At 46.6% G+C, this 18,562-nt stretch overlaps 1 protein-coding gene across 2 annotated transcripts in view; it reads left to right on the top strand.

Moving 5' to 3' along the window:
- Positions 1-18,562, top strand: part of FHL1 (four and a half LIM domains 1) — a 63,036-nt gene that overhangs the window by 12,342 nt on the left and 32,132 nt on the right. The window contains exon 2 of one of the 2 annotated variants that reach the window (XM_059158678.1): positions 11,214-11,286. The exons of the other annotated variant lie outside the window; for it this stretch is intronic. The gene's annotated coding sequence lies outside the window, so the exon portion shown is untranslated. The remainder of the gene's footprint in view (positions 1-11,213; positions 11,287-18,562) is intronic. 2 annotated transcript variants of the gene reach the window in all.

Below are 18,562 nucleotides of genomic sequence, written 5' to 3' on the forward strand. Positions count from 1 at the left end.
GGTCAGGGGTTGGGTTCTGAGAGGGGTGTTGAGACTGAGGGAGACTAGAAGAGCAACAACTGATGAGACATCCAGGATTAGAGCATAAATGAAGGTGACCACCCAAGGAATGGATGCCTTGGGGATGTGGTTGGTCACAGATTGTGTCCATCCCGTTGGGTCTGTCATTAGACCCAGAGAGAAGAACTCCAGAGTTGCCTGAAAAAATGCGAATAAACATAAACATGTTTTATATGTCAGAAGTAATTTTTTGTGTGTATACTCATCATTACACCTGTTGCTAGATAGACTTCTTTGTATTTTCTTCCCGATGCCACCATGTGGTCGCACTGACCAACTCTACCTGTGCCGCCCCCTCCGTTAGGCACAGAAAAGAACTCTTCCCTGAGTCACAGTCCATGTGGAGGCCAGGGGGTTCCAGTTCCATTGCCAAGATCACAGGTCCCTCTCTGCCAGTGGTGACCAAATGCAGGCCGAGCCAGCGCGTTCCTTGTGGCCACCCTCGTCATGGATACCGTGTACTGCAGCCGACTTGATGGTACAGGAATTTCTGGCCATCATCGGTGTGATCAGTTAAACATCTGACCATATTGTGATGTATCTGCATTATAGGTAGAGACAGGCGTGACGAGTCTTGAGGCCTCCAATAGTCTGGCTCCTCTGGCCCTTTGTTGCTTGCTTGAGTGCTTCCCCAGCCTTCGGCCCCTCATCTCCTCCTTCCCGTCTGTCTCCTCTTTACCTGTAATTCAGTTACTTGTGGATTTTCTGTTAAGGAACAAGGAGGACCTCATCACAGAAGAGCTGGGGAACTGTTGGCCTAAGCATTTGCACTACTAGAGCAGTGCTCTACCCTGGTGACGGGGTGGGCTGTGAGACGATGGAACCCAGGGGTACTTTGTAAATGTTTTCTGAGACACAGCTCAAAAGTTGAGTCGTGTCCCCTTATAAGCCCCTGTCATTCTTCTTTGTGTGCTTATTCTTGTCCCTGTAGTGGATCCAGCAGAGTGCACACTGATGTGAAGGATTTACTCTGTGGCTAATTGATGGAAGCAGGGCCGCCTGGTTGCCCACATGTGAGGAAACAGTTCATGGGGTGCCAGACCCAGCTTTCTAAAGTAGGAACCAGAGAACATCATAAAATGAAATCATGCAAATATTTGTTGTGCGCTTACTTTATATGTAAGGCACTTGGCTAAGCTTCCTAGGTGCTGTGGGGAGTTATTAAAAACAAAAGTGACCTCTTCAAGCAAGAAAACTTCTATTCTAATTGCAGAAGATGTTAGAGACACGGGAAGGGTGTGGGGGAGAGTATGGAACTGACGGGGAGGAGGAGAGAGTCGGAAGTCTGGACTCTTAGCCCAAGTTTGCCAACCATGGAAGAGGTTCCAGAAGATGGTACATTCTCTTTTACCAAATGAGGTGTAACTACAATAGTTACTGTTGTGTGTCTACAGAACATATCTATATGTATCACTGTCCTAATTTTAGCCACTGCTGGTCTTTGGACCAGCAGCATCACCGGAGAACTTGTTAGAAATGCGGATTCATTGGCCCACCCCAGACCAAATGAGCCAGGAACACTGGGGATGGGGCCCAACACTTTGTGTGTGAATAACTCCCATGCCCCCTGGAGACTCTGATGCCCACTAAACTTTCACAGCTACAGGCTGTAGGCATTCGGGGTAGTCGTTCTCAGATTTGGTTACACATTAGATTCCTTGGAGGGAATTTGGCTGGGGGGGGCACTCAGATATTGCTAGTGGTTCTAGCTCTGCAGGGGCAGCCAGAATTTGAGAATCTCTGGTTTAAGGGGAGGGGGGCATGAGCCAAAGCACCTGCTCTTCTCCAGCAGTGATAAAACTTTTGGCCAGAAGTCTAGAGTTGAGAATGGGGAAAGGTGAAATGGGTCTGATGGGAAGGTCTTGAATTTCATGCTGGAAATTTGGTCTTTAGATTACGATGGAGGAAGGTTGAGGGAAAAGGGAGGGATGCATTCCCGGTGGTACATTTGAAAAATTATTCTGGCAGCTCTATGAAGAAGGGGCATGTCTGATGAAGTTGGTTTAGGTGTGAAGTGATAATGGGCCAAATTAGGGTTGTGGACTTGAGATTATAGGGAAGAGAAGGTCTGGAGGCTCTTTTGCAGATTGAGTAGACATGACTGGGTGATGGTTCGTGGGAGTGAGGGCAGTATTAGAATGTCTTTGCCCAGTACTTCCTCTCAAACTTCTGAGATAGCCGGTGCTCTCCAGATGCTTCTATCAAAACTGTCACATTCTGTGGATCTGAGTTCATCCTTTGTCCCTTGTTGCTTTGATTTGAGGAGCAGGTATTCCCCAGTGAGTTATGTAAAAATACAGAACTGTAGTCCCCCAGAAAACTACCCACAGTCATCATGGCAGGGGAAACAATCCTATTTCTTAAGGAAAGAATGCTTGGAGTTGTGGGAAAATCACAAACTTGGCAATGAGTAATTCGAGCCTCTCAGTCAATTAAGTGAATTTTTATCATTTGTTTTATCTGGGAGCTGTTGTAATAGTCATTGAAGGGCCATCAATCTTCATATTTTTAAAACAAAACAAAAATACCATTGAACATTAGGGCAAAGGACAAGAATGTTAAGGTTTTACCTTTTGACTTTAGCAAATATTTGCCACTCCATTTTTCTTGCTGGATTTTGCCTTTTGATTTGTTTTGCTTTGGTGGTTTTGCATTATTCACATTTGTTCCCAATGCCTGATAATTTTAGTGTCCCCTCTTCTGTTATAGATGGCTTTTTTATTCTTAAGTGTTCCGCTTTTTTAAAAGATTTTACTTACTTGAAGAGAGAGTGAGCACAAGCGAGGGGAGCAACACAGATAGAGGGAGAAGCAGACTTCCCACTGAGCAGGGAGCCCGACGTGGGGCTCAGTCCCAGGACCCCAGGATCATGACCTGAGCTGAAGGTAGATGCTTAACCTACTGAGCCATCCAGACAGCCCTATTCTTTATGTATTCTTGAAATCTCATTACATTTTTTCATTTTCTACTTTATTCTCATCAAGCTCATTTGCTGGCAATTGTGAATGATCTATGCAGAAAAATAGCTCTGGTCTTTGTTGTTTTATTTCTTAACCTTTCACCCATTTCTCCCACCCCCAACCCCCTGCCTCTGGCAACCACCTGTCTGTCCTCTATAAGCTTTTTTTTTTTTTAAAAGATTCCACATATAATGTGGGAGATCATTTGGTATTTGTCTTTCTCTGACTTCCCTCTGCACAATGCCCTCGAGCTACATTCCCTGTCATTGCAAGTGGCAGGATTCCATTCTTTTTAATGGTTGAGTAATATTCCACTCTGCATCTTACCACATTTTCTTTTCTTTTTTTTTTTTTTAGATTTTATTCACCCACTTGACAGAGAGAGATCACAAGTAGGCAGAGAGAGAGAGAGAGAGAGAGGAGGAAGCAGGCTTCCCACTGAGCCGAGAGCCCAATGCGGGGCTCGATCCCAGGACCCTGGGATCTGACCCGAGCCGAAGGCAGAGGCTTTAACCCTCTGAGCCACCCAGGTGCCCCTTACCACATTTTCTTTATCCCATGTCTTAGTTGTCATAGATGATGCTGCAGTGAATGTGGGGCTGCAGATACCTTTTCAAGTTTCTGTTTGCATTTTCTTTGGCTAAATACCCAGAAGTGGAATTGCCAGACGATAGTTCCTTTTTTATTTTTTTAAGGCATCTCCATAGTATTTTCCACAGCGGCCACATCAATTTCCACTCCCACCCACAGCACACAAGGGAGCCCCTTTCTCCACATCCCCACCAATGCTTGTTGTTTCTTGTCTTCTTCCTAACGGCAGACGGCTGTTCTGCCAGCTGTGAGGTGGAAGCTCACTATTGTTTGGATTTGCATTTCTCTGATGCTGAATGGGGTTGAGCATCTTTTCATGTACCTGTTGGCCATCTGGATGACTTCTTTGGGAAAATGTCTTTTGAAATCTTCTGCCCATCTTTTATTTTTTTTTTTAAGAGTTATTTATTTATTTATTTGACAGACAGAGGTTACAAGTAGGCAGAGAGGCAGGTAGAGAGAGAGGAGGAAGCAGGCTCCCCACTGAGCAGAGAGCCCAACGTGGGGCTCAATCCCAGGACCCTGGGATCATGACCTGAGCCGAAGGCAGAGGCTTAACCCACTGAGCCACCCAGGCGCCCCTTCTGCCCATCTTTTAATTGGATTGTTTGCTTTGGGCCCTGAAGCGGTGGGAATGCTTTCTGTAATGGATATGCGCCTCCATCGGATACATGTTTTGCACCTGTCTTCTCCCATTCAATAGGTTGCCTTTTCGTTTTGTTGACGGGTTTCCTCTGCTGTGCTCAAGCATTTTAGTATGATGTAGTCCCACTTGTTTATTTTTTGTGTGTTGTTTTTAAGATTTTATTTATTTATTTATTTATTTGAGAGAGCGAGGGGGCACAACCAGGGGGAGAGGCAGAGGCAGAGGGAGAAGCTCTGCTCAGCAGGGAGCCTGATATGGGACTCGATCCCAGCACCCTGGGATCATGAACTGAGCCGAAGGCACAGGCTTAACCCACTGAGCCGCCCAGGTGTCCCTATTTTTTGTTTTTGTTGCAAAAGTATTCTTAATGTTTTTCGTAGCCCAGTCAAAAAATAAAAAATATATTTGTATTTAATATCTCCTCCTTTATGACCAAAAAATTCTTTAAATTTGCATCCAGAAATGGCCCATGGAAAGAGCTTCTTAGTGTTTATTTGGGTCATGGTGGGGGCATCACTCACCTTTCCCCCTTTTGTTAGTTTATAGGTCATGCTATATCTGGAAGGCAAGGCACCTTTTCTTACCTTGTTTGGCAACCTATAAAAACAAATTCAATATTTCTTAGAAGTGTTACATGTCGGGCGCCTGGGTGGCTCAGTGGGTTAAGCCGCTGCCTTCGGCTCAGGTCATGATCTCAGGATCCTGGGATCGAGCCCCGCATCGGGCTCTCTGCTCAGCAGGGAGCCTGCTTCCCTCTCTCTCTCTCTCTCTCTGCCTGCCTCTCCATCTACTTGTGATTTCTCTCTCTGTCAAATAAATAAATAAAATCTTAAAAAAAAAAAAAAAAAAAAAGAAGTGTTACATGTCTTTCAGTGCAAGGTTTAAAAAATGGCTCATTGCTCCAACTTTGGTAAAGGTGTGTACTTTTTAGTTTTCCAAAGGAACTATAAAAATCTGGGGAAAAATCTAGAGTGATCACAACTTTAAACGTGTAGTATATCTAGTGGATATCTCTTAAAAATAGAGCCTGTCTTTTCTGAAACTGAGTAAGGATCAAAACTTTCTCTTTCCAAATTGTGGAGAATAATGGGGAGCCCATGTTACACACCTGAAACTAATGTAATATTGTGTGTCAACTAGACTCAAAAAATAAAAATAAATTCATAAAAATAAAGTGGGGGGGGGCACCTGGGTGGCTCAGTGGGTTAAAGCCTCTGTGTTTGGCTCAAGTCATGATCCCGGGTTCTTGTGATTGATCCCGGGGTCTTGAGATCGAGCCCCGAATCAGGCTCTCTGCTTAGCAGGGAGCCTGCTTCCCCCCTCCCTGCCTGCCTCTCTGCCCCTACTTGGGATCTTTATCTGTCAAATAAATAAGTAAAATCTTTTTTTTTTTAATTTTTTTATTTTTTATAAACATATATTTTTATCCCCAGGGGTACAGGTCTGTGAATCACCAGGTTTACACACTTCACAGCACTCACCAAAGCACATACCCTCCCCAATGTCCATAATACCACCCCCTTCTCCTAAACCCCCTCCCCCCAGCAACCCTCAGTTTGTTTTGTGAGATTAAGAGTCACTTATGGTTTGTCTCCCTCCCAATCCCATCTTGTTTCATTGATTCTTCTCCTACCCACTTAAGCCCCCATGTTGCATCACCACTTCCTCATATCAGGGAGATCATATGACAGTTGTCTTTCTCTGCTTGACTTACTTCGCTAAGCATGATACGCTCTAGTTCCATCCATGTTGTTGCAAATGGCAAGATTTCATTTCTTTTGATGGCTGCATAGTATTCCATTGTGTATATATACCACATCTTCTTGATCCATTCATCTGTTGATGGACATCTAGGTTCTTTCCATAGTTTGGCTATTGTGGACATTGCTGCTATAAACATTCGGGTGCACGTGCCCCTTTGGATCACCACGTTTGTATCTTTAGGGTAAATACCCAATAGTGCAATTGCTGGGTCATAGGGCAGTTCTATTTTCAACATTTTGAGGAACCTCCATGCTGTTTTCCAGAGTGGCTGCACCAGCTTGCATTCCCACCAACAGTGGAGGAGGGTTCCCCTTTCTCCGCATCCTCGCCAGCATCTGTCATTTCCTCACTTGTTGATTTTAGCCATTCTGACTGGTGTGAGGTGATATCTCATTGTGGTTTTGATTTGTATTTCCCTGATGCTGAGTGATATGGAGCACTTTTTCATGTGTCTGTTGGCCATCTGGATGTCTTCTTTGCTAAATAAGTAAAATCTTAAAAAAAAATAAAATAAAATGGGATGCCTGGGTGTCTCAGTTCATTAAGCATCTGATTCAATTTCGGTTCCTGTCGTGATCTCAGGGTCGTGGGATTGAGCCCTGAGGAATAGATCATGCTTAGGATTCTCTCTCTCCCTCTGCCCCCTACCACCATTTGCTCTCTGTCTCAAAAAACCCAGCTAGGATAGTCTAAAATATTTTTTTAATTTTAAAAAAGCTAAAATAGTACTTTCATACAATGGACTTACCATTAAGCAAGCCATTTGAAAATGAGGCAGCTCTGTATATAATAGATAAGTAAAACAAAGAAAAAATTGTGAAGAATATTATGATTCTGTTATATATAACGAGGATTAGAAACTTGTGTAGAGGGGCGCCTGGGTGGCTCAGTGGGTTAAGCCGCTGCCTTCGGCTCAGGTCATGATCTCAGCGTCCTGGGATCGAGCCCCGCATCGGGCTCTCTGCTCCGCAGGGAGCCTGCTTCCCTTTCTCTCTCTCTCTGCCTGCCTCTCTGCCTACTTGTGATCTCTGTCTGTCGAATAAATAAATAAAATCTTTAAAAAAAAAAAAAAAAAAAAAAAAGAAACTTGTGTAGAATAAATAAATGATCTTCCAGAGTATGTTTTGTGATATACTCTATACTAAATTCTGATATAAAGACACAAAATTAGATTTTACTGTGTTTCTGTAATGTAACATCCTTTCAGTTTTTGTTTATTAAGTTAATATATTGTTAGAGATTGGCTGATGTTCCAGATCTTGCTTATGTTGAAATTACTGCTAAACGAGGCATCTTTCTTCTGTGTTAATTTTTGTCAATAAATTATTTTGCTGAATGAGAGCCAGCTTATCAGTTCTCCAGATAAACCAGCCCGTGGCCAACTCATTTGTATTTATTGCATTTATGAAACTGCATTTAAAGTGTGTTCTGAATGGTACATAGGCCAGTGTCTCTGACCACCGTAGTGTGAGCACCCCGATAAAAGTAGGAAAAGTGGGGGCACCTGGGTGGCTCAGTGGGTTAAGCATCTGCCTTTGGCTCAGGTCATGATCTCAGGGTCCTGGGATGGAGCCCCGCATCGGGCTCTCTGCTCGGCAAGGAGCCTGCTTCCCTTCCTCTCTCTCTGCCTGCCTCTCTGCCTACTTGTGATCTCTCTGTCAAATAAATAAATAAAATCTTTTTTTAAAAAAAAAAAAAGGTAGGAAAAGCAAGCCATCTGAGCTGCCCGTTGCCAGGCTGAGTGGACCTGATGAAGATGTTTGAGCTTCACCGGTCTTTTTCTGGTTTCAGAGGTAAGAGAGAATAGTCTGAAGAGCGTGATTAAGGAGCGGTTACCATGACAATCACGTTTCAGAGAATTTAGAGGAGACAATGAATCTGTGGGACTCATCCGTTGTGATTGATTCAACTGGTCTTTTCGGTTCATTCCAACAGCTGCTGGCTCTGGATTTTATTTTTTCCACGTAATTCACCCAATTGATGGGTGATTTGGGGACCGCTGAAGCTTGGCTGCCAGTAGTGACAGGGTCACCCCTGGCTGTGACCGCGACAGACTGTTGTTAAACCCGCAGGAGAATGCTTACGTATGTTAAATGTCACCTGGATAAACCTGCTGGCTCCTTCTGGAATCCTGTGAATGGTGAAATGAGCACTTATTAATGCTGTCAGGGTGGGATGAGACGAACATGGTTTTTTTTAAAGCATGACTAACCCTGGATTGTTTGGGTTTGACTTCGCTGTCATCAACGTTTTACCCAGTATATTTGGCTGCCATTGGGTTTTTATTCTTTGACTTGTGCACAGTCGTCAGTACAGTCCGTGTCGTGTGTGTCCAGAGGCGCGGTTACACACCGCACATCGGGAAGGGTACATGGCTCCCACCTGCCCCAAGTGTCTCATCCTCCCCAGCGGGACCACAGCAGCACAGAGAAGGGAAGGGGAGACGCAGAGGCTGGTCGTTATTATCTCCCTGCATGTTGTTCCTGTCCTTGGTGGTCTAGCACTTGACAGGGGGAAGCATGAGCTGTGGCACGGCCGACTTGGGGGGTGGGGGGGCCCCAAGGTGGGCCCCAGTGTGAGAGCCCCGCCTGCCCAGCCTTTGGGCCTTTCTCTCTCCTGCCCTCTGGAGGGTGTGTGGGAACATGGCAGGCAAAGACTCCCTGTGGGAAGTCAGTCTTTTGCTGCCCCCCCAACCCCGCATCCAGCCTCTCCAAGCCTGAACTTGTAGAGATGGGGAGCCGACCAAGGAGGCAGGAAATGTACTGGCAGGGTGGGAGGAAGTTCTTCCAGTTCTTTAAGCCCAGAACCCATTCCCTCAAGTGGAGCCCCGTGTATATGGAATCCCAGTTCCAGGAGAAATCCATTCCACAAGGGGGGAGTAAAATGAAATAGGTCATTAATGCTTGTGTGTGATGGGTTTAGGTTTGAAGTTTACGTTGGGCTGAATCTGAACAGGGGCGTAGGTGCTTATGGCAGCGCAGGAAATCGTTACCCGAGTTTGATAACATTTTTACTGTGCACCTGCTATCCTGGGGGTGATCTGGGCCCCTCTCCTATTCGGTGAGGCACTGGCAGGGGCTTCCCATGTCTGGCCCTCCTGCCAGACAGCCGCTCTGTGAGGCGGCTCCCCATTGTGAGGCTCAGAGGGGTTTATACAGCAGCCGTGAGGCCGGGCGGGTGATTGGGCCCAGGCAGTCTGACTCCGGCACCCTTGTGTGAACAGCTGTGCCATGCGGCATTCGCACCCCAGTTGCTTGAAAGGGTGTGGCACCTTCTAGAAACCGTGAGTTCCGTGTGAATGAGTTGTGGGTAGTGGGAAAGGAGACTGGCTGAAGCCTTTTGGTATATGTTTTTGTGCCCTGCTAAGTACCGTCAGGAAAGAAAGGTGGGGTTTCCGGCCCTGCCTCCGAGACAGACCCTGCAGGCTCTGTAGTACCGAGGAGACACAACATGGAGCGAGTCGTGTGCTTTTGAATGCTAGAGACTTGTCCTGGTCGCTGGTGCATATGGCCTTCCTCTGGGCTTTGGATCTGGCAGACAAGAACCTGTCCCTGTGGTCAGCATCCTTGTCCGTCTAGAGTTGGGTGTAGTTGTCTTCAGCATGACAGTTGTCTTTAAGATCCCTACACAGATGAACCCGTCGGCCTGTTGGACTAACTGGGCCAGCTACTTCTTTTCCAGTATGCGAACCCTTTTAAAACTCTCTAACCCCTGCTTGTTTGGTGAGCAGCCCAAGGAAACGTTGGTTGGGGGGCGGGAGGTGGGCGTTCACGACCCTGGTTATAATCCACGGTCTATGTTCGATATTTTTTTAAAGGATTTTATTTATTTATTTGACAGAGAGAGAGAGAGCGCGAGAGAGGGAACACAAGCAGGGGGAGTGGAAGAGGGAGAAGCAGGCTTCCCACTGAGCAGGGGAGCCTGATTCAGGCCTTGATCCCAGGACCTTGAGATCATGACCTGAGCCGAAGGCAGATGCTTAAGGACTGAGCCACCCAGGCGCCCCTCCATAATACTTATTCAGGGGGGGGGAAAAATACTTATTTATTTATTTTAGACAGGTAGGACAGGGGGAGGAGCAGAGGGGGAGAGAGTCCCCAGTGTCAGGCCCCCCGGATCTTGATCGCACTACCCATAAGCGGAAACCAAGAGGCAGAGGCTTAGTGCACTGTGCACCATCGGACACGGCTCCATAGATCCCTCTTGAGAGTGTCCCGTGTGTCCTCAGACCCTGTTCGGGCATGGAGATGGAGCAGGGAACAGAACAGAGGGGCCCTCCCTTCAGGGAGCCATCTTTTCCTCCGGTCTCATTTGCTCATGTCCCTTTCACAGTTGTTTTAAAGGTACTCTTGGGCTGGGTTTCAGGATTTCACGCACCTCTTTTCTCCTTAGCCCCAGCCAGCCCTTCTGAATTGTGGGGAGGGAGCATCGAGGTGCCTCTGAGGAGGCATCAAGGGCTTGGGCGCAGCATGTCAGGGGACTGTCTTTGCTTGGATGACAAGAAGAACACAGGGCACACCTGTTTGCTAGCGATGCGAGCCCTCCACCCCTCCACCCCAGGCAGGGATGAGCCCCCTTGTCAGCCCGCATCCTAATGTCCTAGCATCCTAATGTCCTAATGCCGTTGTTGATTGGAGATAACTTCGGTGGTCACGCGGCCCCTTGTCTCCATGGCAACACCTCTAACTATTCCTCTGGTGACTTGTGCTCTACATTCTGCCTGGATCGTATCCCTCCTGTGGCAAAATATTCTAAAGATGTTAAGGGGGGGGGGGTAAGGCTCAACTAATAAATCTATTCTAAACGACTGAGTCATTTGTTTTGATTACCCGGGTGATTGCCAAATGTTAATTTAAAACTGAAATAGGCCATGAGCTCACTGTGCTAACAAAGCTGAGTGTTTGAGTTAATGCAGCCTGATAATGAGGGGGCCAGATCCGCCCGCTGGTGCGAATGTTATGCGATAAACAGACAGTGGGGAAATATGCGGAACATCTTGGCAGTTTAACTTTGAGGGTTGTAAATACAAAGTAGAAGGTGTTACTGTGAGCCATTTCGAAGGAAGTAGACTTTGGGGTATTTTTTGGGTTTTTATTGTGGGTTTTTTTTTTTTTTTTTTTTTTTTTTAGATTCTCTTAACTTTTCTGAAAAGGTAACTTCGCATCTTGCTTCGCATTTTTTTCCTGACTCAGGCACATTGGAAGTTGTCGTCCACTGTGTTCCGCCCTTGCTGACACATCCTAGTCTCCTCGTGTCCAGTGCAAGGTAAGTTTTACCGATGGCCACAAATTCAAACACTGATTTTCATTCTTCCAATAGGTGATGTTGGGGTCAACACTGTTTAAAAAAAAAAAAAAAAAGCTTTATTTGTATAGTAGATTGAAGAGGATTCATTTTAATTGATCCGACCAGTATCCCTACTTATCCTAAATATTAGCTCTGGGGAATGTCTTTTCAAGGGGGAGAAAAAAAATCTCACTTGCTTTTAATTTGGGGCCATGAAAAGTGATTGTGCCAGGTACAACAGAAGTGTTAGAAGAGCTGCCCGGGAACCCCGAGGCGCTCATGTCCCAACGTGGACAGTAGGGAGCAGGAAAGCTCCGCAAAGCAGCGGTGGCATCGAGGGAGGGGCTTGGTGCCCAGGCGACCTCGTGGGAGGGTCGGGCTGACTCAGTCAGCCATCCTGGGTGCAGCGAGCCAAGGTGTGCGCTGCTGGCCTTGCAGGATCTGGGGTAGGAGTGCCCGAGGGGGCTTCCAAGGGGTTACATCGGCAGGGGCCAGCGTGCTGTTTGCGGATGGGAACCGAAGTTCAGAGCACCGCTGCATGGGTGTGAAGGGCCAGATTGGGCAACCGTCTCATTAGCACACATCCTCGGTTGGCTTCCTTTAGTCCTGTGGCCAAAACGTCCCAGTCCTCTGGGACGACTCGGTGGCTCAGGGCTCTCCCGGAAAGTCGGCATAGTCACCTTTGCACATCTCAGAGATGGCTCATCCAGGCCCAGAGTAGTCAGGGGCCCCCGGCTTTGTGCTTTCCGGGCCCCAGCCTTCTCCCGCCCCCCACGTTTGTGGGAGAGGAGCTGACATGTGCCGGCCCCAGACTACTCAGGACTCTCACATGCAGTGTGTGCCGTTGATTTCAGTGAGGGTAGAGGCTCGCAAGCTGGCCCTTGCTGTTTCCTTGACACCCACTTGCTGGAGAATTCTTCACACGTTTTGAAATCTATATATTCACACCTTAAAGAATAAAAAAAAAAAAGTAGGACAGATTTTTAGGACTGTTGAATGCGAGGTTTGTCAGTTTCCTCAATTACATGGAAGCTGGAACATCTTCCCGGGGCCTGGGGCTTCCAGCTGGCCACAGACCAAAGCATCTGCAGCTTCTTGGCCACCAGTGCTCGATTCTCCCCTCTGAGGGTCCCAACCCTGCCGTGGCTGCCATCTGTAGCCTTTACCTAGAAGGGTGGTTTTCAAACTTTGTTTTTTCTAATGATAGAAACCTGTCTTCAAATGAAATCTTAGGTCCCTTCACCCTGCCCCAGAGAACACCAGAGCAGAACCGTGACTCCCAGTGTCCTCTGAGGACCCTGAGGGCAGCTGGAAGCCTGGTGCCCTCTGTCTGAGGAGCAGAGGCTGCCGCACTGGGGCCACTTCTGTGGAAAGTGTGTATTCTGGGAGGGAAACATTTTCACTGGAGGCTTTTGAGTATGTACTCAGAGTGGTCTTGTGATATTAAACCACCCCGGCGGCATCTTTAATTTCACCAAAGCTCAGCATCTGTGGGTTTCCTTCTAGAGCAGTGAGTTTAACAGGCGGCTTCATGGAGGCTGTCGAATGCGGTTTCCCCACGGCGGGAATCTACAGGCTTGACGGGAAGCAGCACAGCGGCCCCCGCACTGCTTGCTGTAACTTGCTTCATCCTGGTGGATTCATTCCTTCAGCCCTACTGTGTACGAGGCCAAGCGTGTAGGCACGGGCCAAGGACAGTAGTACTACATTTTGGTCTGGTGCTCCCCAAGTGTAGGCCATCCCTGGATGCTTTTCCTGCTTGCAGATGGGGAAGCTGACAGTTGGTTTTCCTTTTTAATTCAATTGCCCAGTATCGTGTAGGCCCGGGTAGGTTCAGGGGCGCAGTTAAACGTGCCTGTTGCCGGTGTGCTCTCTGGGCCTGTGATTTATGCCGCCTTGGGTGAGACACATGCAGATAGTGAAGTATGTAAGCCTAATGCTGGGGGAGCAGCCCTGCCTGGAACCCACATGCCCTAAATGGAAACAAATGTAAATTGTGTATTTCACACTCTGTTGTTTAAGGTTGCTTCGAAACAATTGAACAGTTTAGGAAAATGGACTTTGCAGTTTTCATATGAGGATATTTTGGTTTTTAGGTAATAATGAATCCCAACTTATGTTTAAAGATTTTATTTATTTATCAGAGAGAGAGAGGGGGAGAGAGCGAGCACAGGCAGACAGAATGGCAGGCAGAGGCAGAGGGAGAAGCAGGCTCCCTGCCGAGCAAGGAGCCGGATGTGGGATTCGATCCCAGGACGCTGGGATCATGACCTGAGCCGAAGGCAGCTGCTTAACCAACTGAGCCACCCAGGCGTCCCCCAACTTATGTTTAATATGCTATTTGTCATTTGACCCCCTTTTAATTATGAAATTACTTGGAGCAAAAACTTCAACCCAACATAACTCTTTTTTTCTTTTTTTTAAACTTTGTATTTATTTACTTGTTTGTTCACCGATTCATTCATTCATTTGTTCACTGAAGTCCTTTCTACACCCAGCATGGGAATTGAACTCACAACCACGAAATCAGCAGTCTTATATTCCTCTGACTGAGCTGGCCAGGTGCTCCGAACCCACCATAATTCTTAACACACCCATGAGCTGGGTATTTTTTTTTTAAGATTTTTTTTAAATTTATTTGACAGAGAGAGACATCAAGAGAGGGAATACAAGCCGGGGGAGTGGGAGAAGGGGAAGCAGGCTCCCCGCCAAGCAGGGAGCCCAGTGCAGGGCTCCATCCCAGGACCCTAGGATCATGACTTGAGCCGAAGGCAGACGTTTAACGATTGAGCCACCCAGGCACCCTTGAGCTGTGTATTCTATGTATTTGTTTCTGTTGTAGTGACAATGTTGTTAATGAATTAAACATGTATTTCACATCTAGGAAATATTTGTATCACTGACATATGGTCACTTTCATTATTGATTTATTTGGCAGTTAGTAATATTCACAAAACAAAAATTTAAAGTATAGTAGTCATAGTGATTTGGTTTGTACCATTTATATTGATGTGACCTCTCTTCTTGGTGCCCTGGCAAGTAAGCATGAAAACCAGCACAGATGGGTTCACAAGCTTAAGGAATTTGGAAATCGTCAGTCTAGAGCCAAGGTCTCAAACTGGTGGGCTGAATCTGGCACACAGAGGTGTTCTTTTTAAAATTTTAAGTGAATTGCCAGCATTTAAAAATTGAGAGATTGCACATGTTTTAAAGACTCAGACTTCCAGCTTCTTTTGAAATATCAGAAGATCTGGCCACATGGAGCCTGCATTCCTGTTGGGCAACAGCCGGCTGAGGAGCCGAGTAGTTGCTGTGTCTTCAGGTGGAAGGCAGGCTCCGAAGTTTGCCAGAGCCTCTGCCACTCTCTCAACCTCCCCGTCGCCAGGGACAGGCGTTGGTGGCTGTTATCGGAGTGTTTTACTCATTTTGAAGAGCTGCTTGGCTCTTAGAGGCGTGTGAGTTTTCAGCCTCCGGTTTAGATGAAGTTGAGGTTCCAGATGGAGAGCCATCCTTTCTCTCAAAGTATTAGCTTTTAATTTTCAGGTACATGAGGTTGGGTGGTACTCATTTTAACTTAAGAGACTGCATTGAAAGGGTTGAGGGTCGGGCACCTGGCTGGTTCAGTCAGTAGAACGTGCCACTCTTATCCTGGGTGGGGTTGTGAGTCCGAGCCCCACGTTGGGTGTAGAGATTGGTTCCACCAAAAGAGTTGAGGGTAAACATTTGAGGAGAGAGCTACCTCCTCATGGTATCTGATTGAGCATCAACAGAGTTTGGGGGATTCCTGTGCTCTTTCCCCCAGCTTTTCTCAAACTTTCATACTTGGATTCTAACACAGGAAGTCTGGGAGAAGGGCCTGAGATTTCCCAGTTCCAGTAAACACTGGATTGTACCACTGGCTAGTCCGAGGACGCATGCCCCTTGGACCAGCAAGGGGACTCAACCCTAAAGAAATCCTAAGGAAAAGCTCATGCAGTGATGTTTCTTTTCTTTCTTTTTTATTAAGATTTTATTTATTTATTTGACAGAGAGAGAGAGTGAGCAAGCATGCGCACGGCAGGGGGAGCAGCAGACAGAGGGAGAGGGAGAAGCCAGTTCACTAAGCAGGGAGCCCAATGTGAGGCTCGATCCCAGGACCCCGGGATCATGACCTGAGCTGAAGGCAGATGCCCAGCCAACTGAGCCACCCAGATGCCCCTCACGTAGTGACGTTTCTATGTATATTTTTCTTTGGCCCAAGAAAGAGAGGAGATCTTGGACAGGCTGTTTGTGGTTGATTCTTCATAGGTAAACCTGAGTTCACTTCTAGTTCTCTTCTAGTTTAGTCCACCAGTAGGGTAAGTTTAGAAAGTCAGCTATTTTTTTTTTAAAGATTTATTTATTTGAGGAGGGGGGTGAGGTGGGTTGGGGCAGAAGGAGAGGGAGAGAGAGAATCCCAAGCAGACTCCTTGGTGAATGTGGAGCCCGACCCCAGGCTCTGTCTCACAACTCTGAGATCATGACCCGAGCTGAAATTAAGAGCTGTATACCCAACCAACTGAGCCAACCAGGCACCCCAGAAGTCAGTTTTTTAATATAACATAGCCATATAAAAGATAATTTTTTTATTTTAAAACATGCTTTAAGTATCTACAGTAAAATAGCTACATGTGTTAAAGCTCAAGAATAGTGAAGTAGGAATTGGAATTGTGAATTTTGTAAGAGAATAGATTTATGAGACGCTTAGAAAACTTGTAAGTAAGACCACAGAAAATAGGACAGTTACCGAGTCCCTGGATAAATGTTAGCCTTGTAAGCTATATAGTGAGAGTGGTAGTCAGAAAGGAAGAGTATCAACAGGCTCAAATACATAAAATTTTCTGAGAGTAGATCTTCAGTGTTGTTAAGCACCCACACAAGAAACAGGAACTCTGGGGTGGCGGATATGTTAACTAACTCGGCAGTGGTAATCAGCTCACAGCATAAGCCCATGTCAGGTCATCATGCTCTCTACCTGCAGCGTGTATATTTCTTGTTAATTAAATCTCAGGAAAGCTAGGAAAAACTCAGGAAAGGAAAACACCAGGAGAAGAGTGTGGTGCCTTTGGTAAGATAGTTAATTTCCATATCACGCACAGAATGTGCCGAGATAGTGCCGCCTGATGGTAGGTGCTCCCTAACTGCTGGCTGAGTGAATTCTGCAGCTAGGTACAATGGTAGATACTCCCTAACCACCGGCTGAATGAATTCTGCTACTAGGTACGATGGTAGGTGTTCCCGAACCAGCAGCTGATTGAATTTTCCAGGTAGGTGGGATGGTAGGTGTTCTGTAACCTCCAGGTGAATGAATTCTGCAGCTAGGTACAGTGGTAGGTACTGCCTAACTGCTGTTTGAGTGAATTCTGTAGCGAGGTAGAAGGGTGAGAAATGCACCGTTATCTTGCAGAGCAAATAAATGCCTGCAGAAACGTTCAGCCTCTTTGGTGTGCAAAGGTAAAGCATATTCAAACATCTCGAAGATATATTTTTCACCTATTAAGTCAACAGAAACAAAAGGAAAACCTAGTGCTCATACAGTTGGTTGCCTCGAAACTGAGAAACACTTACTGCTGGTGGTGCTGGAAGCTGGTAATAAGCCTTCTGGAACATGATTTGGCAGTTTGTGGCCAAGGTCCCAAAGTTTGGTACCCTTGGTCCCGTGATCCTATGCTGGGAACTGTGTTCTAAGAAACAGGTTGTTCTAAGAAGAGAATGAAGGTATTTATCACAGGTATTCTCATGGACAAAAAGAAAGGATTTACATGTCCAACATTAGAGAATTGGTTTAAGGACTCTAGAAGGAGTCTTGGTTAAGCCATTAGGATACAGCTGTGCGGTGGAATTCCACGAATCGGCCTGAGATGATCATCTTGAGGCATACAGAGCGGTATGGAAGGACTGTACAACACGGCCTTCCTAAAACACGCCATGCACATCTGTCTGTGTGCTGTGATGACAGCCTGGTAAAGAGCCACGTGCATGTGGACAAGAGCGAGAGGGATCACGTCGTTTGAGGTTTTCTCCATATTACTGTCTGCGGTTTGTACATTGTACCGCAGGTCTATGGCCCGCCTCGAGGTCGAGCTTCCCCAGCTTTCACCTCCTCCACCGGTGTCACAAGCTGTTGGTGTTGAGTAAATACCTATGAGACTACGAGATCTGGTGGGGACTCCTGCCTAGAGCCTAGGCCTGGGGTTCTGAGGATAGAGTTCCTACTTGCTGCTTGCTTTGTTCCATCATCTTCCACTCTCGGTTTTCTTCCCTTTTCCTTCTCTTTCCCCATTTTTCTTCTGTTTTCTGTGGTTGGTAGAGAGGCATCTTGGTGACCTACGTGGTCGAGTGTAAATCTTTGTCTCCGAGCTTTCTCTTCCCGGGTAGCAGTGCCAGGGCGCAAATCTCGCTGTCTGAAGGCTCTGGGTGTCCATAAGTAGAGCATCAGTGGGGCCGCAATGCAAGGACTATGCCTGGTTCCTCTTCTGGTGGCCTTGAGCTAAGTTACAGAGTCCCCTCTGCCGTCCTGAGCCTCTGTACAGCGCCCCCTACCCAGCTGGGTTCCCTGTGTCAGATCGACTTGTTTCCCTGCTGGAAGTGTACTCTTCTCCTTTAATTAGGTCAGTTACTTCATGTCTGTTTTTCTTTTCTGACATGGTTTCCTCTGGCTTGAGCACCGCATATTTTCCCCATATGTCATTGCCTCTAGAGCTTCATGTTGCAATCGTTGTTCAAGGGGAACAGAGAGCACATTACTGGGTGGGGGGGCGGGTAGCTCTTGACTCTTTGCCTGCCCTTTGCCTGCATGAGCGTTCCTATTGCTTTTGGGCCCAGTTCTGTTTGGTTTTGTAGTCTTCCTCGTCCGTTATGTTTGGACTGAGAGATGCTTAAGTAAAAATAATGGTAAGTCAGAGATCTGTCTGGCAAAGGTGCAGCCCATTTGTTAAGGTTACTGGTTTATTTATCTCCCCTGTCTCTATGGTGACTAAGTCCAGTGCTGAGATTTAATGGACTTAATTTTGACCTCTTGTACACGGCCTAGCTTTCCCAGCCTCTGATGTAGAAGGAATTCATTTTCCCTGGGGGAGGGATACTACCTCACTTAGAGGAAGGGTCCTCACAGGTCTCTTGAAAAGTGGGATCTCCAGAGTCTTGGACTCTTTGGCCGTCTTCAAAGTTCGTGTAGCACTTGTAAAGAAATGAGAAATCTACAGAAATGTGCACATACACACAACATTACTGATAG

Source organism: Mustela lutreola, chromosome X (genome assembly GCF_030435805.1).
Source record: "Mustela lutreola isolate mMusLut2 chromosome X, mMusLut2.pri, whole genome shotgun sequence".
Classification (NCBI taxonomy): domain Eukaryota; kingdom Metazoa; phylum Chordata; class Mammalia; order Carnivora; family Mustelidae; genus Mustela; species Mustela lutreola.